Source organism: Equus asinus, chromosome X (assembly GCF_041296235.1).
Source record: "Equus asinus isolate D_3611 breed Donkey chromosome X, EquAss-T2T_v2, whole genome shotgun sequence".
NCBI classification, from domain to species: domain Eukaryota; kingdom Metazoa; phylum Chordata; class Mammalia; order Perissodactyla; family Equidae; genus Equus; species Equus asinus.
The window spans coordinates 65,110,954-65,125,055 of NC_091820.1; the positions used below are offsets into that span (position 1 = coordinate 65,110,954).

Here is a 14,102-nt window from a genome sequence, read left to right on the forward strand (position 1 = left end):
TTCTTATTGCATTAACATTGGATTATAACATTATATAGCTTTCAGATGTACATCATATTTTGAATTCTGTGTAGATTACATCATGTTCACCACCCAAAAACTAATTATAGTCCATCACCACACATGTGAGCCTAATCACCCCTTTTGTCCTCCGCTCTCCCCAGTTGTGCTATGGTAAGGACCAATCCAATCTCTGTTGCTATGTGTTTGTTTGTCATTGTTTTTATCTTCTACATATGAGTGATATTTGACTTTCTCCCTCTGACTTCTTTCACTTCACATAATACCCTCAACGCCCGCCCAAGTTGTCACAAGTGACCGGATTTCATCATTTCTTACGGCTGAGTAGTATTCCATTGTGTATATATACCACATATTCTTTATCCATTCATCCCTTGCTGGGCACCTAGGTTGCTTCCAAGTCTTGGCTGTTGTGAATAATGCTGCAATGAACATAGGGGTGCATATAACTTTATGAATTTGTGTTTTCAAGTTCTTTGAATAAATACCCAGCAGTGGAATAGCTGGATCATATGGTAGATCTATTTTTAATTTTCAGAGGATACTCAATAATGCTTTCTATAGTGGCTGCACCAGTCTGCACTCCCACCAGCAGTGTACGAGGGTTCCCTTCTCTCCACAGCCTTTCCAATACTTGTTGTTCCCTGTCTTGTCAGTTATAGCCATCTGACTGGAGTGAGGTGACATCTCATTGTAGTTTTGATTTGCATTTCCATGATAGATGATGATGTTGAACATCTTTTCATGTGCCTGTTGGCCATCCATATATCTTCTTTGGAGAAATCTCTGTTCAGATATTTTGCCCATTTTTTAATTGGGTTGTTGGTTTTCCTGTGGTTGAGATGTATGAGTTCTTTGTATATTTTGAATATTAACCCCTTATCTGATATATGGTTTGCAAATATCTTCTCCCAATTGTTAGGTTGCCTTTTCATTTTGTTGAATGGTTTTCTTTGCTGTGAAGAAGCTTTTTAGTTTGATGTAGTCCCATTTGTTCATTTTTTCTTTTGTTGCCCTTTCCCAGTCAGACATAGTACTTGAAAGTATGCTGCTCAGAGCGATGTCAAAGAGTGTACTGCCTATGTTTTATTCTAGAAGTTTCATGGTTTCAGGTCTGACATTCAATTCTTTGATCCATTATGAGTTGATTTTTGTGCATGGTGTAAGGTAATCATCTACTTTCATTCTTTTACATGTGGTTGTTCAGTTTTCCAAACACTATTTATTGAAGAGACTTTCCTTTCTCCATTGTATGCTCTTGGCTCACTTGTTGAATATTAGCTCTCCCTAAATCTTTGGGTTTATTTCTGGGCTCCCTCTCCCATTCCATTGATCTGTGTCTGTGTTTTTGTGTTAGTACCATGCTGTTTTGGTTACTATGGCTTTGTAGTGTATTGTGAAACCAGGGAGTGTGATACCTCCAGCTTTGTTCTTTTTTCTCAGGAATCCTCTGGCTATTCGGGGTCTTTTGTTGTTCCATCTAAATTTTAGGATTCTTTGTTCTATTTCTGTGAAAAATGTTGTTGGATCTTTGATAGGGATTGCATTGAATCTATAGACTGCTTTAGGAAGTATGGGCATTTTAACGACGTCAATTCTTCCAATCCAAGAGCATGGAATATCTTTCCATTTTTTTGTGTCTTCTTAATTTCCTTCAACAATGTTTTATAGTTTTCAGTGTACAGATCTCTCACCTCTTTGGTTAAATTTATTCCCGGGTATTTTATTCTTTTTGTTGCAATTGTAAATGGGATTGTATTCTTAATTTCTCTTTGCGCTACTTTGTTGTTAGTGTATAGAAATGCAACTGATTTTTGTATGTTGATTTTGTATCCTGCGACTTAACTGTATTCATTTACTATTTCTAAAAGTTTTTTAGCAGGTTCTTTAGAGTTTCTATATAAAATCATGTCACCTGGAAAGAGTGACAGTTTCACGTCTTCTTTTCCAATATGGATCACTTTTATTTCTTTTCCTTGACTGATTTCTCTGGCTAGGACTTCCAATACTATGTTAAATAAGAGTGGTGACAGTGGGTATCCTTGTCTGGTTCTTGTTCTTAGAGGGATAGCTGTCAATTTTTCTCCATTGACAATGATATTTGCTGTGGGTTTGTCATATATGGCCTTTATTATCTTGAGGTATTTTCCTTCTATACCCATTTTATTTAGAGTTTTTATTATAAATGGATGCTGTATCTTGTGAAATGCTTTCTCTGCATCTATTGAGATGATCATGCGATTTTAATTCTTCGTTTTGTTAATGTGGTGTATCACATTGACGTATTTTCAGATGTTGAACCATCCCTACATCCCTGGAATGAAATCCACTTGATCATGATGTATGGCTTTTTTAATATGTTGTTGGATTCGATTTGCTAGTATTTTGTTGAGGATATTTGCATCAATATTCATCAGTGACATTGTCCTGTAATTTTCTTGTTTTGTATTGTCCTTGTCTGTTTTTGGTATCAGGATAATATTGTCTTCGTAGAAGGAGTTAGGAAGCCTACTCTCTTCTTCAACTTTTTGAAAGATTTTGGGAAGGCTAGGTAATAAGGCTTCTTTGAATGTTTGGTAGAATTCACCAGGGAGGCCATCTGGTCCTGGACTTTTATTTTTCGGAGATTTTTGATTGCTGTTTTGATCTCCTTACTGGTGCTTGGTCTATTCAAATTCTCTACTTCTTCTTGGTCCAGTTTTGATAGGTTGATGGTTCTAAGAATTTATCCATTTCTTCTAGATTATCCAATTTGTTGGCGTATAGCTTTTCATAGTATTTGCTTATCTTTTGTGTTTATGGGTTGTCTGTTTTATTTTCCCTGCTTTCATTTCTGATTTTATTTACTTGAGCCTTCTCTCTTTTTTTCTTGGTGGGTCTCGCTAAAGGTTTGTCAATTTTGTTTATCTTTTCAAAGAACCAGCTCTTGGGTTCATCATTTTTTTCTGTTTTTTTTTAGTCTCTATTTCGTTTATTTCTGCTCTGATTTTTATTATTTCCTTCCTTCTGCTGATTTGGGGCTTTGTTCTTCTTTTTCCAGTTCCTTTTGACTCACTGTTAGACTGTTTATTTGGGATTTTTCTTCTTTGTTGATGTAGGCCTGAATTGCTGTAAACTTCCCTCTTAGCACCACTTTTGCTGTATCCCACAGATTTTGGCATGAAGTATTTTCATTTTCATTTGCATCCAGGAATTTTTGATTTTTACTTTGATTTCCTCAATGACTCAATCGTTGTTCAGTAGCATTTTGTTTAATTTCCACATTTTTGTGGCTTTTCTGATTTTCTTCCTGTAGTTGATTTCTAGTTTCATAACTGTGGTCAGAAAAGATACATGGTATTATTTTGATCTTTTTAAATTTATTGAGAATTGTTTTGTGGCCTAATATGTGATCAATCCTGGGAATGTTTCATGTGCATTTGAAAAGAAGGTGTATTCTGTGGTTTTTGGATGGAATGTTCTATATGTATCTACTAAGTCCATCTGGTCAAATGAGTTGTTTAAAGCCAGTGTTTCCTTATTGGTCTTCTGTTTGGATTATCTATCCATTGGTGTAAGGGGAGTGTTAAAGTTCCCTACTATTATTGTGTTACTGCGTAGTTCTCCTTTTATGTCTGTTAATAATTGCTTTATATGTTTAGATGCTCCTATGTTGGGTGCATAGATATTTACAAGTGTTACATCTTCTTGTTGGATTTTTCCCATTATCATTATGTAGTGCTCTTCTTTGTCTCTTGTTACAATTTTTCTTTTAAAGTCTGTTTTGTCTGATATAAATATTGATATCCCCACTTTCTTTTTTTCTCACATTTTATGGAATATCTTTTTCCATCCTTTCACTTTCAATTTGTGAGTGTCTTTAGGTCTGAAGTGTGGTCTCCAGTATGAAGCATATATAAGGGTCTTGTTTTTTTATCCAGTTGGCCACCCTATGTCTTTTGATTGGAGCATTTATTCCATTGACATTTAAAGTAGCTGTTGGTAAACATGTTTTTATTGCCATTTTGTTACTTTTTGTTCTGGATGTTTTAGTAGTTATTCTCTGTTCCTTTCTTTTCTCTTGCTCTTTCCTTTGTGGTTTGGTGATTTTCTTTAGTAACATGTTTGATTTCTTTTTTTTTTTTTATTAATGTTATGATAGATTACAACCTTGTGAGATTTCAGTTGTACATGTTTGTTAGTCATGTTGTGGGTACACCACTTCCCCCTTTGTGCCCTCCCCCCACCCCCCCTTTTCCCAGGTAACCACCTATCAGATCTCCTTATCAATATACTAACTTCCACCTATGAGTGGAGTCATATAGAGTTCGTCTTTCTCTGACTGGCTTATTTCGCTTAACATAATACCCTCGAGGTCCGTCCACGTTGTTGTGAATGGGCCAATTTTGTCTTTTTTTATGGCTGAGTAGTATTCCATTGTGTATATATACCACATCTTCTTTATCCAATCATCAGTTTCTGGGCATGTAGGTTGGTTCCACGTCTTGGCTATTGTAAATAATGCTGTGATGAACATAGGGGTGCAACGGACTCTTGAAATTTCTGATTTCAGGTTCTTAGGATAGATACCCAGTAATGGGATGGCTGGGTCATAGGGTATTTCTATTTTTAACTTTTTGAGGAATCTCCATACTGTTTTCCATAGTGGCTGTACCAGTTTGCATTCCCACCAACAGTGTATGAGGGTTCCTTTTTCTCCACAACCTCTCCAACATTTGTCGCTCTTGGTTTTGGATGTTTTTGCCAATCTAACGGGTGTAAGGTGATATCTTAGTGTAGTTTTGATTTGCATTTCCCTGATGATTAGCGATGATGAACATCTTTTCATGTGTCTCTTGGCCATATTCATATCTTCTTTTGAGAAATGTCTGTTCATGTCCTCTGCCCATTTTTTGATCGGGTTGTTTGTTTTTTTGTTGTTAAGCAGTGTGAGTTCTTTGTATATTATGGAGATTAACCCTTTGTCGGATAAGTGGCTTGTAAATATTTTTTCCCAATTAGTGAGCTGTTTTTTTGTTTCAATCCTGTTTTCCCTTGCCTTGATGAAGCTCTTTAGGCTGATGAAGTCCCATTTGTTTATTCTTTCTATTGTTTCCCTTAACTGAGGAGTTATAGTGTCCGAAAAGATTCTTTTGAAACTGATGTCAAAGAGTGTACTGCCTATATTCTCTTCCAAAAGACTTATTGTCTCAGGTCTAATATTTAGGTCTTTGATCCATTTTGAGTTTATTTTGGTGTGTGGTGAAAAAGAATGGTCAATTTTCAATCTTTTGCATGTGGCTGTCCAGTTTTCCCAGCACGATTTGTTGAAGAGACTTTCTTTTCTCCATTGTAGGCCCTCAGCTCCTTTGTCGAAGATTAGCTGTCCATAGATGTGTGGTTTTATCTCTGGGCTTTCAATTCTGTTCCATTGATCTGTGGTCCTGTTTTTGTACCAGTACCATGCTGTTTTGATCACTGTAGGTTTGTAGTATGTTTTGAAATTGGGGATTGTGATTCCACCGGCTTTGTTTTTCTTGCTCAGGATTGCTTTAGCAATTCGCGGTCTTTTGTTGCCCCATATGAATTTTAGGATTGTTTGTTCAGTTTCTGTGAAGAATGTTCTTGGGATTCTGATTGGGATAGCATTGAATCTGTAGATTGCTTTAGGTAGTATGGACATTTTAACTATGTTTATTCTTCCAATCCATGTGCATGGAATGTCTTTCCATCTCTTTATGTCATCATCAATTTCTTTCAAGAACGTCTTGTAGTTTTCATTGTATAGATCCTTCACTTCCTTGGTTAAGTTTATCCCAAGGTATTTTATTCTTTTCGTTGCGATTGTGAATGGGATAGAGTTCTTGAGTTCTTTTTCTGTTAGTTCATTGTTAGTGTATAGAAATGCTACTGATTTATGCACGTTAATTTTATACCCTGCTACTTTGCTGTAGTTGTTGATTATTTCTAATAGTTTTTCTATGGATTCTTTGGGGTTTTCTATATATAAGATCATGTCGTCTGCAAACAGCGAGAGTTTTACTTCTTCGTTACCTATTTGGATTCCTTTTATTTCTTTTTCCTGCCGAATTGCTCTGGCCAGCACCTCCAGTACTATGTTGAATAGGAGTGGTGAAAGTGGGCACCCTTGTCTTGTTCCTGTCCTCAGAGGGATGGCTTTCAGTTTTTGTCCATTGAGTATGATGTTGGCTGTGGGTCTGTCATATATGGCCTTTATTATGTTGAGGTACTTTCCTTCTATACCCATTTTATTGAAGGTTTTTATCATAAATGGGTGTTGGATCTTGTCGAATGCTTTCTCTGCATCTATTGAGATGATCACGTGGTTTTTGTTTTTCATTTTGTTGATGTAGTGTATCACGTTGATTGACTTGCGGATGTTGAACCATCCCTGTGTCTCTGGTATAAATCCCACTTGATCATGGTGTATAATCTTTTTGATGTATTGCTGTATTCGGTTTGCCAAAATTTTGTTGAGGATTTTTGCATCTATGTTCATCAGTGATATCGGCCTGTAGTTCTCCTTCTTTGTATTGTCCTTGTCAGGTTTGGGGATCAGAGTGATGTTGGCTTCATAGAATGTGTTAGGGAGTACTCCATCTTTCTCAATTTTCTGGAACAGTTTGAGAAGAATAGGTATTAAGTCTTCTTTGAATGTTTGGTAGAATTCTCCAGAGAAGCTGTCTGGTCCTGGACTCTTATTTTGGGGGAGGTTTTTGATTACCGTTTCTATTTCCTTACTTGTGATTGGCCTATTCAGATTCTCCATTTCTTCCTGATTCAGTTTGGGGAGATTGTAGGAGTCTAGGAATTTGTCCATTTCTTCCAGGTTGTTCAATTTGTTGGCATATAGTTTTTCATAGTATTCTCTTATGATCTCTTGTATTTCATTGGTATCTGTTGTGATTTCTCCTCTGTCATTCCTAATTTTATTAATTTGAGATTTCTCTCTTCTTTTCTTGGTGAGTCTGGCTAAGGGTTTGTCAATTTTGTTAATTCTTTCGAACAACCAACTCTTTGTTTCATTGATCCTTTCTACTGTCTTTTTTGTTTCAATATCATTTATTTCTGCTCTTATTTTTATTATTTCCCTCCTTCTACTGACTCTGGGCTTTGTTTGTTCTTCTTTTTCTAGTTCTGTTAGGTTTCGTTTGAGGTTGCTTATCTGAGCTTTTTCTTGTTTAGTGAGGTGAGCCTGTATTGCGATGAATTTCCCTCTTAGGACTGCTTTTGCTGCATCCCACATGATTTGGTATGTCGTGTTCTCATTTTCATTTGTCTCCAGATAAAATTTGATTTCTTTTTTAATTTCTTCAATGATCCATTGTTTGTTCAGAAGCGTGTTGTTTAGTCTCCACATTTTTGCACCTTTCTCTGCTTTTTTCTTGTAGTTGATTTCTAGTTTAATCGCATTATGATCAGAAAAGATGCTTGATATTATTTGAACTCTCTTGTATTTATTGATGTTTGCTTTGTTTCCCAAAATATGGTCAATCCTTGAGAATGTTCCATGTGCACTTGAGAAGAATGTGTAACCTGCTGTTTTTGGATGAAGTGTTCTATATATATCTATTAAGTCCATCTGGTCTAATTTTTCATTTAATTCTATTATTTCCTTGTTGATTTTCTGTCTGGATGTTCTGTCCATTGGTGTTAATGGTGTGTTGAGGTCCCCTACTATTATTGTATTGTTGTTGATGTCTTCTTTTAGTTCTATTAAGAGTTGCTTTACAAATTTTGGTGCTCCTGTGTTGGGTGCGTATATATTTATAAGTGTTATGTCTTCTTGGTGGAGAGTCCCTTTTATCATTATACACTGTCCCTCTTTGTCTTTCTTTATCTGTTTTGCTTTGAAATCTACCGTGTCTGATATTAGTATAGTGACACCTGCTTTCTTTTGTTCATTATTAGCTTGGAGTATTGTTCTCCATCCCTTCACTCTGAGTCTGTGTTTGTCTTTGGGGCTGAGGTGTGTTTCCTGGAGGCAGCATATTGTTGGATCTTGTTCTTTGATCCATCCTGCCGCTCTGTGTCTTTTGATTGGGGAGTTCAATCCATTTACATTTAGAGTGATTATTGAGATGTGGGGGCCTACCACTACCATTTTGTGTCTTGTTTTCCGGTTTTCTTCAATTTCCTTTGTTTCTCGTCCCATGATTTAATCTGTTCTGATGAAGAGCTGCTACTCTCTGTTGTTGTCCTTCTACTTATCTGCTCTGCTCTTGGTTTTGTAACCCCTTTCCTTTTTTGAATTTTTCAGGAATGAGGGTTTTCCTGAGGATTTCCTGAAGAGGAGGTTTTGTGGCAATGAACTCCCTTAATTTTTGTTTATCTGGGAATGTTTTTATTTCTCCATCGTATTTGAAGGATATTTTCGCTGGGTAGAGAATTCTCGGCTGTATATTTTTGTCCTTCAGATTTTTGAATATATCATTCCACTCTCTTCTAGCCTGTAAAGTTTCTGCTGAGAAATCTGCTGATAGCCTGAGGGGGGTTCCTTTGTAGGTTAGTTTCTTTTGCCTGGCTGTCCTTAGTATTATCTCCTTGTCGTTGACTTTTGCTAGCTTCACTACTATATGCCGTGGAGTTGGTCTTCTTGCATTGATAAAGTTTGGAGAGCTATTGGCTTCTGTCACCTGAAGATCCATCTCTCTCACCAGATTTGGGAAGTTTTCAGCCATTATTTCTTTGAATAGGCTTTCTGCCCCTTTCTCCTTCTCTTCTCCCTCTGGTATACCTATAATCCTTACGTTGCATCTCCTAATTGTGTCTGATAATTCTCGGAGAGTTTCTTCATTTCTTTTTAGTCTTGCTTCTCTCTCCTCCTCTGCCTGCAGCAATTCTATATTGCCATCTTCCAAATTGCTAATTCTTTCCTCCATATTATCGGCCCTACTGTTTAGAGCATCTAGATTTTTCTTAATCTCCTCTATTGTGTTCTTCATTTCCAATATTTCTGTTTGGTTCTTCTTTATTGTATCAAACTCTTTTGTGACATAGCTCCTGAACTCGTTGAGTTGTCGGTCAGAATTCTCTCTTAACTCATTGAGTATTTTAATGATGGCTGTTTTGAAGTCATCATCATTTAGGTTATATATCTCATTTTCTTTGGGATTGTTTTCTGTGTCTTCTTTATTTTCTTTCTGTTCTGGAGATTTAATGTATTTTTTCATATTGCTTGATGTTGTTGATTTGTGCCTCCGCATGGAGATAGAGTTTAGTTGCTCCTTTCACTTGTTTCAGCTGCTGCGGTGGGGGAGCAGCTGTTTATACTGCACCAACCAGGAACCCTGTCCGCAGTTGCTAACTGGGCCTGGGTCCCTCCTCGTAGTCCCAGTGGTCCTTTGGATTCCCTCCTCTGCCATGGGGGCCGTCACAGGGAGGCTTCAGGCTGCTGGTGCCTACTGTTGCAGCCCACCTAGATGTGCTCCCTCCTTGGGGTCTGCAACGGTGTTATGGACTTTTCCAGCAGCCAGGGGTGGGATCACTTATATTTGTCGCTCTGTTGCTGTTGACACCCACAAAATCTCACTTGTCCACTGTGGGTCGCAGGAGAGCTATTGGCATCTTCTACAGTCCGTGGTTAGTTCACCTAGCTATGCTGCTTTTATCCCGGGGTCTTCCAGCCTTGTGGCTGCCGGCTGGGTGCTTTCTACTAGTGCTGTGCAGAGGCTTTCCCTGAGGCTGCTGTGAGCCTGTAGGGTTTCCCCCTAGGCTATGGAGCTGGGTCGCTGGAACTCCCCCCAGCCCCAGTCCTGTTCCCCAGGAACTAGGGGGGCCCTTTGCCCTGTCTTGGGGGGATAGCCAGAGATCCTGATTTCAGTGGTAGCTGGTCAGCTGCTACCCTGCCTAATATTCTCCTCTCCGGGACCCTCCCGGTATTGTGGATGCTGAGCGTGGCCCCTCCGCTAATAGTAGACAGAGAGTTTTGTCTGCTGCCCAGGCAGAACTCTGGATCTTCCCCTATGGGGCGTGGAGCGGGCCTCTGGAGCTTCACCCAGCCCCAGTCCTCTCCAAGATCTCCGGCAATCCCTAGCCCCACGGGGTGGGCAACGGCAGCTGGAGGTCACTTCGCCCTCTGGGATTCTCTCCGGGACTTTCCCGGAGTTGAATGCTGGGTGTGGCCCCTCCGCTAATGGCAGACAGAGAGTTTTGTCTGCTGTCTGGGCAGAACTCTGGAGCTTCCCCTCTGGAGTGCAGAGCCGGCCTCTGGAGCTTTCCCCGGCCCCAGTCCTCTCCGAGATCTCCAGCAATCCCTAGCCCCACGGGGCGGGCAATGGCAGCTGGGGGTTGCCCGCCCTCTGGGATTCTCTCCGGGACTTTCCCGAAGCCGTGAATGCTGGGCGTGGCCCCTCTGCTAATGGCAGACAGAGAGTTTTGTCTGCTGCCCAGGCGGAACTCCGGAGCTTCCCCTCCGGGGCGTGGAGTCGGCCTTTGGAGCTTCACCCAGCCCCAGTCCACTCGGAGATCTCCGGCAATCCCTAGCCCCACCGTGCCGGCAGTGGCAGCCGGGAGACCTCCGTACCCTCAGCGACTCTCTCTGGGACCCTCTGGGCACCGCGTACACCAGGCGGGATCTCCCCACCAATGGCGGGGAGAGACTCTCCCCGCGGGCCCAGGTGTGCAACTCCAAAGTTTCCCTCTGCGTTTAGGAGTAATTGCGGGGGGTTTAGGTAGGGTTCTGGTCACCTGTTTCCACCGTCGCTCCTCTGTTGTGTGCTCGCTCCTGCCCTAGATGTGTGTTGATCTTCTGGGGGTGTCCGTTGGAAGACAGCCGCTTGCGGGTACTAGGCTGTTCGGTCAGGGTCAGAGAGTTTTCACCTATTTCCACATCCTCCCGGAGGAAAGTCCATCCACCTTCCGATGTATAGTCGCGTGGGTATCTCAGACGTCCTGAGATGCTGTCTGGATATCCTTTGTTAAGCGATAAGTGTCGAAATAATTGTAGATTCGAAGGGGGAGAGACAAAGAGGACTACTCATGGCGCCATCTTGGATCCCCTCACATGTTTGATTTCTTTTGTCTTATTTCTTTGCTTACTTATAGGTTTTTGGTTTGTGATTATATTGAGGATCCTATATAATATTCTATGTATATTGCAGTCTATATTGAGTTGATAGAGTCTTTAACTTGACCTCTTAACAAAGGCTCTAATTTTTCACTTCCCTCCTCCCATACTTTGTTTTTGAAATCATATTTAATCTCTTGTTTTTTGTGTTCCTCTGCATTACCCGTTTATCATTGAAATAGGTAATTTTAGTAGTTTTGTCTTTTAAGCTTCATATTGTCTTCATAGGTGGTTGATATGCTACCTTTCCTATATTTTTACCTTTACCAGTGATTTTATTGCCTGGTTTTTTTTTCTTGGTGTTTGATAATATTTTTAGCCCTAATTGGGGTCTTTTTCCCACTTAAATAAGTCCCTTTCAGAATCTCTTGTAGAACCAGTTTCTTGGTGATAAACTCCTTTAATTTTTGCTTGTCTGGGAAGCTCTTTATCTCTCCTTCCATTCTGAATGTTAGCCTTGCTGGATAGAGTCTTCTTGGCTGTAGATTTTTTCCTTTTAGCACTTTAAATATGTCATGCTATTCTCTTCTCACCTGTAGGGTTTCAGCTGAGAAGCCTGCTGATAATGTTATGGGATAGTCTTCGTATCTCACTTGTTGCCTTTCTCTTGCCACTTTCAGGATTCTCTATTTATCTTTAATTTTGGACATTTTAATTATAATGTGTCTTGGTGTGGGCCTCTTTGGGCTTACCTTTTTTGGAGCTCTCTGTGTTTCCTGTATGTGGACGTCTCTTTCCTTCCTTAGATTAGGAAAATTTTCAGCTATTATTTCTTCAAATAGGTTTTCTGCCCCTTTATCTCTCTCTTCTTCTGGGACACCTATAATACAAATGTTAGTGTGCTTGATATTGTCCCAGAGTTCCCTTAGACTGTTCTTATGCTGTCTAATTCTTTTTTCTTTTACCTGTTCAGCTTGTGTGGTTTCCTCTAGTCTTTCATCTAGCTCGCTGATCAGTTCTTCTGTATCAACTACTCTGGTATTGAGTCCCTCTAGTGAATTTTTCATTTCCAGTACAGTATTCTTCATTTCTGATTGCTTCTTTTTTATATTTTCCAGTTCTTTGTTGATGAGATCACTGTGTTCATCCTGTCTTCTCCCAATATCTGTGAGCATCCTTATGAGTTTTTGTTTGAACTCTTTGTCAGGTAGGTCGCTTGTTTCTGTTTCATTTAGTCCTTTTTTGGGCGTTTTGCCCTGTTCCGTTGTTTGGAATGTATTCTTTTGTCTCGTCATTGTGCTTCTTTCTCTGTGCTTATTTCTATGTAGTAGGTGAGTTGGCTACATCTCCTGATCTTGGAGAAGTAGCCTCATGTAACAGATGCCTTTTGATGCCCAGCAGTATGCTTCCCTCTTGTCACTAGTCCAAATGATCCAGGAGTGACCGCTTTGTGGGCTACTTGTGTCCTTCTGCTGTGTCAGGGTTGCTCTTAATGCAGGTACCCAGGAAGTCTAGTCTTTCCTTGCCTGGCCAGCTCTTTGTAAATCTGGTTTGGGGAGCCTCAGCACCATTGGCTACAAGGTCTAACAGTACACTCCTAATGCAGCTTTTCCAGTAATTGGGTAGGTACCCAGTGTGGCTTACACTTGCTATAGGCTTCAGGCCTACAAGGCTGTTTTCAGTTCTCTTAGGGGTGCAGCTGTGTGGTTCTGGCCCTAAGTATGGGAGTACTCATTTGTTTCAAACTTTGGAAGGTGGTGCTGATTCTTTTTATGGCTACTTGTGAAGCACAGGTCTTCTGTCACTGATAAGCTTCACCCCCCACAGGACCACACACACTGTCAACACAATCCTGGTCCACGCACCCTTCCCAAGCCCCTGAAGAATACCCCAATGCCCCACTGCAGAGGCCCCCACCTCTCCACCAATGCCCCTGACAGTTCACCTGGTCCTCACACAGGCCCTGACCCACAGAGGTGGACACACTTGCCTGCCTGTAGATGATCAAGGCACCCAGTCAATGCAGGCCAAACAGTAGCCTGAGGGCTTGCTGTTGAACATTTCCAGTCCCTAAAGTGGGCTGCCTGCCCTGGCTGAAGTAGATTAAATCTGCACTCTAGTGGATGTGACAGACTCCTGGGTTAACAGGCCAGGGGAAGAACTTCAATGGCGTCTGCTGGGGTCTATCTCAGCCTGCCTGGACTAGTTGACAACAATGGCTACAACCAATGTCTCAGTCTCTGGAGAGGTCTCTCCTCTCACTGAGATGCACCCAGAGCCTACCAGGTGAGTCTCTTTTCACCAAAGGACTGTCACCCTTCTTTCTGGTGATTTTAGGTTGCTCTCTGATTCGGATGAGTTTGTGCATGGACCCTTTAAGACCAAGATTTTTCTGACTTTGATCTGATGGCTTTTCTGGCTGTATTCCCTCTTGCAGTTAATAGCCAGCAAAGCCAGATAGTAAGACCCTCTTCTCAGTTGTGCCGAGTCTGAAGGATGTTTACAGCACTATCAGGCCCCTACTCAGCACCTCACTCCTCCAGGAAGGTCTGCATACCTTATGGTGGCTCCTGCTTGGCAAGCTGAGAAATTCTGCTGCTCTTGAAGGTGGCCTTTTTTCTCTCCAGAAGGAATTTCTACCTCTTCTGCCTTAGTCATGACTGTCCCTTGTTGTGGGGGTTATTTTTATCCTGTTTTCATTTGCCTATCCAGGGTAATTTTTCCAAAAATAATTGTAACCTGGTTGTGTTCATGGGAGGAGATGAATTCAGAGCCTGCCTACACCACCATCTTGATGATATCTCTCCTCTTTCATTTCTAATTTTGTGGATCTGGGTCCTCTCTCTTTTTCCCTTGGTTAGAGTAGCTAAAGGTTTGTCAATTTTGTTTATCTTTTCAAATAAAAATATTTTTCAAATAATAACTTTATAGCTAATGGATTTTGCCCACAAAGTGAATTTTTTCTTTTTCCCCCAGCTTTATTTTGTTAAAATTAGCAAATGGTATTGTAAGATATTTAAAGTGTACAGCATGATAATTTGATATACATATACATTGTGATAGGATTCCTCCA

The 14,102-nt window shown here is 40.4% G+C and overlaps 1 protein-coding gene across 8 annotated transcripts in view; it reads left to right on the plus strand.

The window, feature by feature from the left end:
• LOC139042703 (transmembrane protein 182-like) overlaps nucleotides 1-14,102 on the plus strand; it is a 139,343-nt gene that overhangs the window by 75,344 nt on the left and 49,897 nt on the right. Inside the window, exon 5 of one of the 8 annotated variants that reach the window (XR_011499752.1) lies at nucleotides 12,148-12,236. The exons of the other annotated variants lie outside the window; for them this stretch is intronic. The gene's annotated coding sequence lies outside the window, so the exon portion shown is untranslated. The remainder of the gene's footprint in view (nucleotides 1-12,147; nucleotides 12,237-14,102) is intronic. 8 annotated transcript variants of the gene reach the window in all.